This window comes from Lemur catta, chromosome 6, assembly GCF_020740605.2.
Source record: "Lemur catta isolate mLemCat1 chromosome 6, mLemCat1.pri, whole genome shotgun sequence".
NCBI classification, from domain to species: Eukaryota; Metazoa; Chordata; class Mammalia; order Primates; family Lemuridae; genus Lemur; species Lemur catta.
In genome coordinates, this window is record NC_059133.1 from 6,176,265 (window position 1) to 6,190,205 (window position 13,941).

Here is a 13,941-nt window from a genome sequence, read left to right on the forward strand (position 1 = left end):
GAGGACAAGTCCAGTGCTGCTCAGAATTTTGAACCTGGGGCCAACGTTTGGGCCCTGGCCTCTGCCAGCCCAGGCCTGGGTTTTGTGGCCTGTTGGGCCCTTCCCAGGCTCACAAGTTTAGCATCAGGCCCAAATCCTTATCCTACCCCAGGCCTGTGACATCACTTTCACCGAGTACCCAAACTGGAGACCCCAGGCCTGTGGACTCCCACATACCCCTGTGTACCTGTCCATCCAGTCAGCCCTGGGGTTCTGTTGGTTCTGCCCTCTTCCCTCCTTTCCCCTTCTGCCCTGGACGTGCCATCCCTCCTCCTCGGCCATGACCATCAGTCTGGGACACCGTTGCCAAAGCTGTCTTTCTAAATGCAGCTCTGAGCTTCCAAACTCCTCAGCTGTCCACGGACCTAATCTAGGCCAAACTCCTGAGCTGTCTTTTGAGGCCAGGCCTCTCCGTGGTCCCCCCCATCCACCTTTCCAGTCTCAGCCCCTGGGAGGTGAGTGTCCCTGACCTTAGAGCCCCTGAGGTCTGGGTCTTCCCTGCCTAAGATGGTCTCTTCCACATGCATCCCCTTCCCCCTGTCTTCTGGCCTCTTGAGCTCCTGTTCATCCCCAGGACCCAGCCACGTCCCCTCCTCCCTGTGGCCCTCCCAGACCCCGCCTCCCTCTCAGCCACCTCCGTCCCATGGGCACCCCCAGCTCTTGGCACATCCTTCCATTATGGCTCTCAGCATGGTAGGATGCTTCCATCTGGGCCTCCCTCACCAGGCTGGGAGAGCTGGGGCCCGGGTTGATATGTCCCCAGGGTCCAGCACTGGACCAGGCCCAGAGTGGCTTTGAGGAGTGAACACAGGGGAGTCTGGCAGAAGTAGATGGCTCTCACAATCTCATGGGGCTAGCCAGGAGCCTCCTGCCCGCTTTCTCGCCTGTGAGCAGGGTGCCCTGGATTGAGGAGCCCAGGACTGGTTTTGCTCCCGAGTGCCTGTAGGCCTTGACCCTCAGCCTTCACAAGTTCAGGGGCCAAGGTCCTCTCCCACCTGGATTTGCTGGGGCAGTAATGGGGGGTGGGTGCTTAGGTGGAGGGGCCCTCCCTGCCCTGTCCCCAGGGACCCCCCCCCCGCCCCCTCTGCCCCATCAAGCCCACCCCGATGTCCTCCCGGGGAACAGGGAGAGTTATGTCAGGCCCTCTGGCCGAGTGCCAGGGCTCCCCATGGAACTATAAATTGACCTGTCGGGAGAGGGAAGAGATTAATGTCGGCCATCTTCATTAGCGCGTCCCCTGGGGTGACGGCGTCTGCCCTGAGCTGGCTGATTGGAGAGGGTGTGAGTGAGTGTGGGGGATTGGGGGGTTCACACACCCCCAGAAAGGCAAGGGGCAGAGGCCGGGGCCTGCCAGAGAGCCACGGCCTCCTCCCACTGCTAGAAGGGCCGTCCCTCTGGCCTCTGCTCCTGGCAGCAGGCGTGCGCTTTGATGGAGGACCTGTGTGCTAATTGGGAGCAGAGATGCGCGCCCCGCAGCTCCGCGGGGCTCCCAGGCTGACACCGCCAGCTCAGCGCCATCTGCGGGGCCTTCATTAGAGGCTTTTTCCCTGACCAGAAAGGAGCCTGCTGCGGGCTGGGGGGGGCTTCTCTCCTCTCCTTCTCCCTCCCTTCCCCCTCCCCCGTCCCTTCTTTATTGCGTTGATGGAGAAGGAGGCAGCTCTGCGTGTGCAGGAGATGATGAGGGATTGGAGGCAGCCATCTGAGTTTGAGACGTTGTGCGTCCTGATGACTCTGTGACCTTGGGTTAGGCCCTTGGCTGCTCTGCCTCTGAACCTTCTTGTCCATGGAATGGGCATGGTTGCGCCCCTCCGGGTGGGGTAGGGATGGGAGAAGTGAGTACATGTGCACTTGCCTTTGGAAATGAGGACTGGGCAGAGCCTGAGGCTGCCTGGGTTCAAATCTCGGTGCTGCTACCTCCTGTGAGATCTTGGGCCCTCTGCACCTGTTTGCTTGTCTGGCGAAGGCTGAGGTCCAGGGCTGGTCTTATGGGGTGGGGTCCCTTTCAGCAGATGGAAACAGAGCTTTCATGCTGGGTGTGGGCTGCTGTGGGAAGTGACTGCAGCAGCAGGTTGAGTGGCATTGGTTTGTTCCATCGTTTATTCACTCATTCATTCATTCATCCAGAACAGCCTCCTGTACCAGGGTTTTGTACCCATAGAGGTGGTTCAGGGGTGGCCTTGCCCTCTGACAGACCCCTTAGAGAAACACCCAGGAACAGATGGGGACAGGCCTGCATGAGCTGCTGGGACCCTTAGAAGGGAGTCTCCCTGGGCCTAAGGCTATCTGGAAGGCTGTAAGGGGACCAGCGAGGTAGACATGGTGCAGCCTTTCCTTACAGACCTTGTTTGCACCAGAACCTGATGTGGACAGACCCAACCAGTCACTGAGTCCCTGACCCACTACCCATCCCCTGACTGGGCTAGTGAACAGGGTGGGAGCAGGGGAGCTTTGCTGAGTGTGCAAAGACTGAGGCCCCCTCCCCAGGCCCACTCTTGTTTCCTAGCCCTGAAGCTCTTTTGTGCATCCTGGGGTGAAGGGAGGGGGGCAAGCTGACCCGATACCTGGTAGCACTGGCCTCAAGTCAGTACCTCAGACTGGCTCCAGAGGCACCTGGCTGGCCAAGGGCCTACTTGAGTCTGGAAGTAGGCAGCAGCGGGCCAGGACTACCCCATGGGATGGCTGAATCTCACTGAAGCTGTGCTACTCACTAGCTGAGGGTGACTCTCTAAGGCATGTGGTTTTGCTTCTCCAAGCCTCAGTTTCCTCATTTGTCCAGTTGGGATCCCATGGTGCTAAGTGCCTAGCACACGCTGCCACAGAGTAGAGGCAAATCAAGCACTGTTTTCATGGTCACTTCTGGCCTTAGTCAGCTGCTCCAGCTCCTGATACAGCCTTTGCAGTAGTTTGCTGCCCAGAGAACCCTGATTAAGTGGGGCATGGGCTTCTCTGTTGCCTAAATCTCTCCATCAATAAGCAAGGGGGTACTAAGCACTCATTGTGCCCTGCAGAATGTTTGAACAAAAGGTGCATGGTTTTGGAATCTGAAACCCCAACTCTGAGTTTGGCTCTATAGCTGTCCAGCTGTGTAGCCTCAGACAAATCACTTAACTTCTCTGTGCCTCTGTTTTCTCACCTGGAGCTGCAATGAGATGTTGTAAACTGAAAACCACAGTGCAGATTGCATTGACCAGTAAGCAGCCACCTTGTGTGAGGACAAGCAGTGGACCAGGAGTCCAAGCCCTGGGTAGAGCTCCTGCCCCCTCCTGCCTTGCTGTGTGACTTTGGTCTAAACTCTTTGGGGGCATTTGTTAAAGCGGACTGTAGCATCTGCCTGCTTCACAGAGCTCTTCTGACAATGAAAAGACTTGGTGGTGGGGAGGACAGGGGCTGCTCGTAGGTGGGCTTAAAGGGCTGAATGCTTCCTGGAACAACCTTGGCTGCTGAGGCAGATGACCTCCTGGGGCCCCAGTTTCCTATCTGGAAAATGGGACCAGACACCCTGCTTGCCCTGATCCTTAAATCTCTGTGATTCTGGGTTTAATCAGAATTTTAGCCATTCTGTTTCTAATGTATCTGAATGTACTCTAGCCCAATTTAATAGATGTGTTGAAATATACTGTCATCTGTACTTTGATATATAAAGATTGCCGTTTGAAAGTCACGTGTTGAGAGGCAGGTGATGAAGAGGTGCCTATTGTTGCCGCCTCGTGCTGTGCCCAGCCCGTCCCGCCTGGCAGCCTCGGTCACAGAAGCTGGCAACATGGCTGTCTGCCTCCGCCTTCCCGAGCAGGCAGGAATCACTAACGCGTTAGCAGTTTCATTAAGCCTCTCGCCAGCCTCCCCGCCTCCCTCCTGGGCCTCCTTGGTAATTATTTTCCCAGCCCTTCCACTCGCAGCCCCTTAGCAAGCTCTTCGGGATTGGCGGAGTGGCCCCCGCAGGCCGGGCTGCTGGGACTGGGCTCCGCTGAGGGCCCCCTGGGCACCCCCCTCCTGACTTCTCCTCCTTGCCATTTAAGCTTTGTGTTCCCCTGAGGCCTCCGTGAAAATGCAGATCTGCTGCCTGCCAGGGGTGACGGTTAACCCATTATTGCACACCCAGCGCAGGAGTCTCTGTGCAGCCAACCTCCATTCAATCAGACGGAAAGTTTCTCAGGCCTTCTAGGGCTGTCACGGAGTGGGCACTGGGGACCCGGCTGTGAGGGAGACGGAATTCCTTGTGCTACAAAACTGAACATTCAGGGCGGCGAGTGAGTCTCAGGGGCCGTGTGGAGACTGAGGGAGCTGTGTGCAGAGTAGGACCAGGGCCTGAGAGGGTCATCTTCCTGGGACCCACTCCCCCACCTCATAGGGTGAGCCAGGCAGGTCCCAAATGCCCCATTCCCCGGCCACAGCGATTGGCTGAGAAATGAGCACATGGCCCATCTGAGCCGATCAGAGGCTTCCCTGGAGGTTTGACTTAGAACTGAGTGTGCAGGGACTGAGACCTGCTCCCCGGGCCTTTGGGCGACGTGGCTGTGGTTGCTGAACCTGGAGGGTAAACGTGGGGCTGCCGGCTGGCCTCTTCCGCAGCTGCATGTAAGATGGGGAATCCTGGATAAAGTCATCCCATGGAGGGAGGCCGAGCCAACATAGAAGGATAGGTGCCTTTACTTGGGCCTCTAGATCCAGCTATGCCTGAAGCCACCCCTGGAATTTTCAGTTCTGTAAGCTGACAAGTTCCCTTTTTTGCTCAAGTTGTTTTGAGTTTTGTTTCTTTTTCTTGCACATCCTCCCCCTGGATGAACTCAGCTTTAACTGGCAGCTCTAGATGCCCCTGGAACCCTCCAGCCAGAGGTCCCCCAGCTTAGGGGGGCATCCTGACTGATGCCTGAGAAGAATCAGGCAGGATTTTACAGAAGAGGTGACATTTTGAGTGGGGTCCTGAAGGATGAGTGGGAGCTTGTCCTTCAGAGAAGAGGAGGAAGAGCACCCAGGGAGAGGAAACAGAGTCAGAGGCTTGGAGGTGTGAAAGCACAGAGCAAGATGGGCAGACACCAAGTTCTGGCTGTGGCACCAGGACTTATAAGCAGAAGTGACAGGCAGGGAGGTGGAGGGTGGAAGCTGACGGAAGGTCATGAATGCCAGCAAGGAGGGGTGTGGGCTGAAGTGCTGAGGACTGTGGGAGGGACAGGCAGGGAGAGGAGATGCCAGAGAGAAGAGAAATGGGAGAGAAGGGACAGGGAGGCATGGTGGCACAGTGTGGCTTTGGGGGTCGGGAAGAGGAGGAGCCGCAGTGGCAGGGCTGGAGGAGGAGGAGGAAGGGCCAGACCTCAGGGGCCATGGTCGTGAGGCAGCAGCACCCGGAGGGCCCCGGAAACCCCGGGAACGTGAAATCTGACTGCACCATGGAGATTGGCGGTTCCTGCAGTCATTCATTGAGCGGGTGTGTGGAGTACCTGCTAGTGCCAGGCTCTGAGGACACAGCAGTGACCGTGCACACACGGCCACTGTGTCTGCCGCTCCCAGGCTGATGATGTGCAAGGCAGAAGATACCTGAGAATGGGAACAGAGTCACGTGCTGTGCGATGGTGGTCAGGATGGGGCGGACACATGGGTACCACAGGCCTGGGCGCTCTGGGAAGGCCTCTCCAAGAGGAGACGTTTGAACTGAGCCCTGAAGAACGAGGCGTGCCAGCCATGGGGAGAGTGGGGGAGGAGCACCCAGGCAGGGGCAGGTCCGAGTTTGGCTTGTCTTGGGGCAGAAAGGAGGCCAGTGTGGCTGGAGCGCGGTGGATACAAGGTGCGTGTGGGCACGAAGGGGCCAGATTATGCAGGGATGTGGGCCCAGGAAGGGCTTGGGATTTTATTCTCCCTGTGTTGGGGAATCTTTAGAGGGTCTCAGGGGTAGGTCTGGAGGCAGAGACGGGGGAAGGAGGGAGAGGGCAGTGGAGCTGGAGCCGGGAGAGTCCATGTGGTGTCGGGAGGTGGGGGAGGGGAGAGGGCCTGGGGCCCTGGGGCGCCATTTGTGGAGATGGGATGCTTGGATCGGGCCTAGGCCGGGGGACCTCTGGCTGGAGGGCTCCAGGGGCATGCAGAGCTGCTGGTTAAAGCTGAGGTCATCCAGGGGGAAGGGAGGTGGGATCCAAGGTCCAGCCTGGGCCCTGGAGAGAGGGAAGATAAGATGTCTGGGATGGTTTTCCCCACCTGACCTCCCGAGCCATGCCAGGGTGTGCCAGGAGGGTCCAGCGTGGGGTGTGAGAGCTGTTTGTTGCCCTGGACACCGGCAGTTCTTGCCGCCACCACCCCTTCCCGCACATCCTGGCTGGAGCACGTTAAGTGATACAGTCTGCTGCTTGCAGCCGTGCCACCCTCTGCAGCGAGGAGCTCACCCAAGCTGCTCTGTTGTTTGGCGCCAGCTGGTTTGCTCGTCTGGAGGAGGCCATGCTTACAGGGCCAAGGTCACAGGTTGCAGCCTGCACGGGTGGCACACTGGCTCCCAGACCTGTGGGTGGGTGCCAGGATAGTGCTCCTGCGTCTGTGGGTGGGTGGGGATCATGGCTGGCCCCCAGACCTTGGTTGCCCACCATGGGGTGAAGGTGGGCTGGGGGCCAGGCTGATCTGGGCAGGGATAGGGAGTGATCTCAATGCTGGGGGGCCCCGCCCCAGAACTGGAACCCTGAAAGGCTTCCTGTTACCCGCTCCATGGCCCGGCTGGCCTCCCAGTCTCACATCCTGTGCTCCTGCCACCTCAGCAACTGTACCGAGAGGTCCCCAGTGCCCAGTTATTTCTTGCCACCAGGACTCTGTCCCTGCTGTGCCTTCGGCCTGGAACGCTTCCCCAGTTCCCTGCCCCGCTGCTCTCTGCTCAAGGTCAGGGGTAACAGGTGCCCCCACTGTTCCCGTAACCCCTCTGCCAGTCAGCATTCATTCAGCGGATTTATTCGGTGAGTGAGGACCTTGCAGCCCTACTCTGCACAGATATGGTGCTGGGGGAGCGCGGTGGGGAGGCATACGTTTGTGAGTAAAGCAGACCAGGCCCTGCCCTGGAGAAGCTCTCTGTAGTAGGAACTACAGGCAGCAAGACGTGTGTGGTGTTGGCTTATGGGCAGAGCCGTGTAGAAAAGCTGAGGTGTGCTGCAGAGGGGGATGTGTGAGGGGCAATGGGGTCAATGGGGGCAGGGTGGTCAGGGAGGCTTTTATCTGAGACCTGAGGGAAGAGAAGGTGCCAGCCATGGGAGATGTAGGGGTGAGAGCATCCTGGTGGGGCTATTTGCTTTCTTGTCTGTCTCCCTTACTCCTCGTGCCTTGTGGGAGCCCACACAAAGCTGGGATCTTTGCTGGGGCCGAGCTGATGTGGGCAGGGCCCCAGGGGCAGGGATGGGTTCCAGTGTCCCCACAGAGCCCAGATCCTAGGAGTGTAGGCAGAAGCCAAAGCCAGGCTGCATTATGTGCCCAGAGATGTGCAGCTCCAGCTACTGTATCCTGCCAGGGCCTGAGACATGGGACAGGTATGGAGTCTTGGGCCCAAGAGGCCCTGCAGGTTTCACTCTTGCTGAGGGCCAGAGTAAGGGTTCCATGGATGACTCATACAGAGGGCTAAAACTGCCACTGGATAGACAGACAGACGGGACCAAGGTGCCTAGTTCCTGGGGTCAGACCCTGCCCCCCTCAGAGGCTATGAGACCAGTCTCAAGTGTGTAACTCAGTCCGAGCCTCTGTGTCCTCACCTGTAAAGTGGGGGTGACAATGTCCCCTTGTGAGGGTGCTCAGTGATTAAATGAGGCAACACTTAGCGTAGCACCAGGCCCAGGATAGGCGCTGGGCGTGTTGCCGTCACTGCTGTTGTTATTCTTGGCGTTTGCTGAGTGTGTAACAGACGGGGCTGTTGTTGATTTGGAGTCGCGTCCCTGCAGCCCTGTCCACTGCTCCACTTCCAGCTTCTAGAGCACCGAGTGTTTGTTGACTGGCTGTGTGAAGGGTGGGGAGGACAGGGCACAGACCACCCTGGCATCCCCCCTGGGAGCTTGAGCTGTGCCTGGTGGGCCGACCATGGGGATTCCAGCCATGCATCTGCTCCCTGACCCTTCACCAGCCGGTCCTGGGACACCAAACCTCTTGGGGCCTCCGTTGCCTCCTCTGTGGAATGGAGCCTCAGATGGTCCTAACACTCAGGCCCTGTCCCCAGGGCATTGGCAACTCATGAGAAAATGATACTAAAGGGTCCAGGGGTCCCGAGGACAGCTGAGCCCACAAGAATATTCGTGATGATGATGCCAATCTGATTTCTCAAGGCCACCCAAGGTCTCAGGGAGGTGGGTGAGACACTCAGGCTCTGGACAAGGAACGAGGCTTCCCCTGCCTCTGGCTGCCTGGGGCGTGAGGGGCACCTGGCTGTTGGCCCCTCCAGCGTCAAGGGTCACGTTATGTTGAATCGGCTTTGTCTGGCAGCTTGTCCAGGGCCTCTCGGAGCCCATTCCCACAGGATTCTGCCTTAAGCTCCAGCCCCCGGCAGGGGCCACCCCTTGGCCTGGGTTCCCACTGCGCTTGTGCCTATAGCCCTGGAGGAGCCACCATGGTGGGTTGGCACTCCCCCTGAGGGGAGGCCCTGGGCCAGGCCTGGCATGTAGTAGGTGAGCAGGAAGGGTCTCATTCAGGGTGGGCACCTGAAGGCCTGGGCTCGGCCTGGCGTCTGCTGCTGACCCCTCTGTGTGGCCTTGGGCAGTGAGTTGCTGACTCAGCACCTACTGTGCACAGAGCTGGGAACGGCACACCGTGTGTTCTGGCCTCTGGATTGCTCTCAGGTTTGCGGCTCGGGGCAGGCGGGCTCACAGGGGCCTGGATGTGAGCATTTTTATCCCTTTCCCCCATTGCCTCTGAGGCAAGTGGAGACCGCTGGTTCTTTACGGATGGGAAAACTGAGGGCCAAAAAGGGCCAAGGTGTGAGGGAAGCCAGATGCTTTTGTGCATCTGTGTGACCTGCATTCACGGCGCAGTGGCTGTCAGCCAGGCTTGTGCACAGCCTGGGTGCATGCCATCCTCTCAAACCCTCTGCACACAGAGGCTGCTCCTGTCACTGTCTCTCTTTTGCAGATGGAAAAACAAAGACTAAGAGAGGCGGAGTGATGCAGCCAGGCTTTTGTTCTTTCTTACTTTTTCTTGGAGGTGTAACTTAGTACAGAAGAATGCAGACATCCTGTGTGTGCAGATGTAGATAGCTGTGTGACCCCATGTAGATCCAGACCTGGGATGTCTCCAGTGCCCCTCCAGTCATCACCCGCCTGCTTCCAGCAGCCCCTGCTGATGCCCCCTGGCATTTAACAGCAGAGGTTGGCTGCTTCTGTCTCTGCACATCGTGTAAACGGAATCGTATAGCACAGCTCCTTCCTGTTAGCATGATGTCTGTCTGTGCTGCGGCTGTGTCAGAAGTTGGCAGAACTGGGCTTCGAACCCTCCCGCCTACTCCCCATGGCACCCAGAGTGATTGTTCATGCTGACAACCCTCTAGTGGCTCCTGTCAACCTCGGAATGAGACCCAGATCCTCCCCGTTGGCCTGCCCTGCGTCAGCTCCTGCATCCATCACTACCCTCCAGCCCCATACATGAACCTTTTGTCCTCAAAAGCCCTAAGCGCCTTCCTATGTCAGGGCCTTTGCACATGGGATTCCCTCTTCAGCTTCCCTGTGCCTGGCTGATACCCTCAGGGCCCAGCTGGAGTGTCACCTCCTCCAGGGAGCCTACTTGGACCTCCCCTGATCAGGCGGGGCCCTTCCAGTGGATGTTATCAGGCTAATTCGTGCTTTTTCTATTAAAACATTGCCCATGTCATTTGTAATTAATTATCTGTTAAGCGTCTGCTCTCCCACTAGACAGTGAACTCCAGGAGGCAGGGATGGTGTCTGCTGAGTTCACGGCTGCGTCCCCAGCACCATTCATCGATTCATTCATTCTTCCTTCCGTCATCTGTTCATTCAGCAGATACTGAGTGCCTGACGTGTAGCAACATCTTGCTAATATTTGTTGAGTGAATGAAGGTCTGTCTTGCCTCTAAAGCCCATACTCTTTCTACTACATTCCCTTGTCTCTGATACCTCGCTCTTGGCCTCAGTTTCCCCAGTTGTCAGATGAAGGAGCTAGACCTGCCCCTTCTGGGTGACTTCGGATTCTGAGGATGCGGAGCAGGTGAGCTGGCTTTGGCCGACAGATGCCGGGGGCAGCCCAGCCGAGCAGGGAGGCGACCACAGGCTACATACAGGCAGGGTCTACCCCTGGACAGCAGTGCCCACTGGAGTGCTGGCCCCAGTGCTTGGCAAAGTGCGCTCCATACTGGTGTTGCCAGACCCCCTGACGCCCTGTTGGGCTGCAGGACCCCAGGCCTAGACATGTCAAGGGACTGGCTGAGGCCACTCTCCTGACCCCAGCCTCAGAGCTCCAAGCTCAGCCTCCTGGGCCTTGAAGGCAGAAAAAGGGGCTGCCTGGGTGGAGGAGGCACTGGGAGTGGGGGGCGGGGGTGATGGGGGTCCTGGTAGACCTGGCTTCAGGGCTGGCTTAAGCCCACACGGCTGTGTGGCTTTGGCCGGATCACTTACACCTCATGAGCTCGGTTTCTCCAGTTGTAAAAACGGGAATGCCAGTTGTGATCCCCACCCCCTAGGCCTGCTGAAGTTCACAGGATCTCAGGGAGCACACAGTAGGTCTCTGTGGGGCCAGTTGTTTCCAGGGCCCAGCCAGACCGGGCCTCAGCTGGGAGCTGTGTAGCGCGAGGTGGCTCAGCGGCTGAGCGGCTTGTCAGCCTGGCGGGCGGGTGTCCTGGGGCTGGGTTTGATTAGTTCAGGTTGACAGTCGCGCTCCGCGGCACTGCCGGGAGGGGAGCCCGTGATTACCCTAATGAAGCTTGAATGCAGTTTGTCATCCAAACAGCTGGTTCGTAGCTGCGCTGCTGCCAGCTGCCCGGCTCAGCCGCGTAACCGCATGCCCCATGCCTAGGGCTGCCCCAGCCCTGAAAAGCCCTGCTGCCAGGATGACCAGGGAAGGAGGCGGTGGCCCCAAGAAGGCTGTGGGGCAGTCCAGGGGAGTGGGCTGGGCCACCCGGGGTGGGGGGCTTGGCAGAACCTTGGACTAGTGAAGCAGGGGAACTTCTTAGGACACTCATGGGGCACCCCCTGATCCTAGACCTCAGTTTTCCCATCTGTAAAGTGGGTATTGGGGACCTTACAGCTTTAAGTTTCTGATTTCGGGTTGAGGTGTCACCTCCTCCAGGAATGCCTCCTAGACCCTATAGGCTGGGTCCAGGGGCCTCCGCAGGCACCGACAGCCTTCAAGGCAGGCCCTTTTGCCCCCAATGGCCCTGTGTTGTCCCTGATGGTCTAGAGAGTTGGCGTGTCTCATTCATTCATTCACTCACTTATTCATTCATTCAATAAACATTTAATGAGAGCACACAGCGGTGGGCAAGCCAGTCACTGCCCTGCCTTCGTGGAGCTTGCAGTCTGGTGGGGGAGACTCATGGGCCTTGACCTCATCTGGAGGGCCAGGGAGGGCCTCCTGGAGGATGTAGCATCTGAGCCCGGAACAACCGGTGGGGAGAGTGTTCCAGGCAGGAGGAACAGCATGGACAAAGGCCCTGAGGTTGGGGGAGGGAGTGTGGAGTTGTGGAGGGATGTTAGGTATCTGGGGACACTGGAGGTGTCGGTGCTTCCCAGGGAAGGGGCTTGTTTCACAGCCTGTGCTAGGCAAGGTCAGTGTGTCCTCCCGTCTGCCCTTTCTGACAGCCCTGGGAGGAACAGTCATTGCTCCATGCTGAGGGTGAGGAAACTGAGGCCCCTGGGGCCAGGGGCTGTCTGCCCAGCCTGGAGTAGAGTCTGCAGGGACACTCAGATGAGGTGGGGCGGAAGCCCAGTGTGGGGCCTCCACTGGATGGTGGAGTGGGTCTCTGGTCACTCTGGGCCAGGACCTGTGTTTCAACTTGGCGGCCCCCAAGTCTACTCCCTCCACTGCCCACCGTGCGTACGGCCAGTTTGAGGCCACGCTCTTCTGCCTGGCTTTGCTTGGGGTTGGGGCAGGCAGCGGGAGGAAGGGGACTCACGGGGTGGGCAGTAGGCACTGGCCCGCACCCAGGAGCCTCTGGCCCCCCCCATGGCCAACCATGAGCTGCTTTGTGGTCTTCTCGGCCACCGTCTGTGGCTGGCCCACCGTCCCAACCCTCCTGCATCCGGTCGTGGCCTCCTGGCTGGCATTCCAGCATGTGTCTACTACGGCCATCTGGTTCCCACCACCCCTTTTGTCTCTTTGCTCCTCCCACCCTCTGCTGTCCGGGGCTCCCTGTTACCCCAGCACAGAGCCCGCACTCCGGCCCAGCGTTTACAGCCTCCCAGCCTTGACCCCACTCCTTGCTTAGCCTGCGTGCCCTCCTTATTTTGCTCCTGAGTAACGTGGCCTTTTCCTCCTGGAGAGGGGACCCTGTGTCCTACACGGCCGTCTGCCCGGCGGCCTTGTCCCAGAGGCTGTGTTCAGGCTGGTGCCAGACTCGGTAGCGCTCACCCACACAGCTGGGCAGCCCTTGGCAGCCCGAGCGCTGGGGAGGAGGGATAGGTTTATGGTCTCTGCGGGAAGGGAGGAATTCCCACTGCTCCACTGCGCTGCTCTCTCCTCATCTATTGCTGCTCCTCCGTGTGACTGCGCAGCCGCCTGCCTGGAGAAGTGGTGGCTCTGGAAGAGAACTGGCTTGTCAGATCCCCCTGCCTCTCCGGGGCTCTCAGAGACCCCCCAGTCTCTGCTCTGGCTCAGAGAGAGTTGGGAAGGTGAAAGTACCGAACTGGGGGTGCAGAGTGAGTGGGGGTGGTGAGAGACAAGTGTGGACAGAGTGGGCCCCAGCAGGCCCAGGCCTGGGTTGGACGGCACAGGTGTCTCAGGCCTCCCAAATGGTGGGTGGGGAGGCACAGGGCTGGACCAACCTTGGCGAGGGCTGGCGAGAGAGCACTAGGATGCCTGTGGTTTGCCCCAGCCCGTGCCTTTGTCCTACCCAGAATTCCCTTCCCTGGCTGAGGCCTGAGTCAGGGGCTTCCTCCAGGGCCTGGGGCAGGCCTCAGCATGGGAATTTGGTGAAAGAGTGAACAGTGATGTTCCTGAAGGTATGTCAGGCCTTAGGGCAGTGCTGGGGCCGGGTTAAGCGTGTCACATGCGTCACCCCCTTGACTCCACCCTGTGAGGTAGTGTGGTCCCTCTCCCATTTTACAGATGAGGAAACTGAGACACTGCTTGAGTGACTTGCCCGGGGCCACACAGCTGGGGAGTGGGAGGGCTGGAGTTTGATCCTGGGCAGTCTGAAGCTAGAGACTGGGCTTGTAACCAAAACATGGGGTCGGAGGTGGGGCTGGACAGGTGAGCAGACCACGTTCAAGGTGGGTTGTAGGCGGGAGCCGTGCGTGAGAACAGGCCCGAGCCCTGTGGGACTGGGCTCTGCTGCAATCTCAGGGCGGAGCTGCCTCCACACACACCCTCCGTGGGCCTAGACCTCGGGGCTGTCAAGCGACTGGATCCTGAAGGCACCAGCCTGTCCTCCTTGCCTTGGGGAGCTCGCCAGGGTGCCCCTCAGGGAGGCTGGCGCTGGTCATTTGTTCTAGAGAGCTGGGCCCTGCCGAGGCTGTGTCCAGTCAGGCTGGCCAGCGTGAGAGGTGTGGCTCTCCTGCGCAGGGAGCAGCCCGCGACCCTCCGTGGTCTGTGCGTGGTGGAGACGGATCAGTTCAGGTGAGAGCAGACAGGGCCTGACCCGGCAACGGTAACAGCGGATCAGATGCTCGCAGAGGCACAAGTAACGCTGCGGCCAAGACGAGGGCTGCAAAGACTGAGGGGGGTCAGGGAGGCTTCCTCGGGGAGGGGCCCCGAGCTCTGATGGGAAGGTTGGGGAGGGATTAAATGCACGGAGAC

The 13,941-nt window shown here is 59.0% G+C and overlaps 1 protein-coding gene across 1 annotated transcript in view; it reads left to right on the plus strand.

Moving 5' to 3' along the window:
• The window catches only part of TCF20 (transcription factor 20), a 157,203-nt gene that overhangs the window by 1,008 nt on the left and 142,254 nt on the right, over positions 1-13,941 (plus strand). The window lies entirely within an intron of this gene.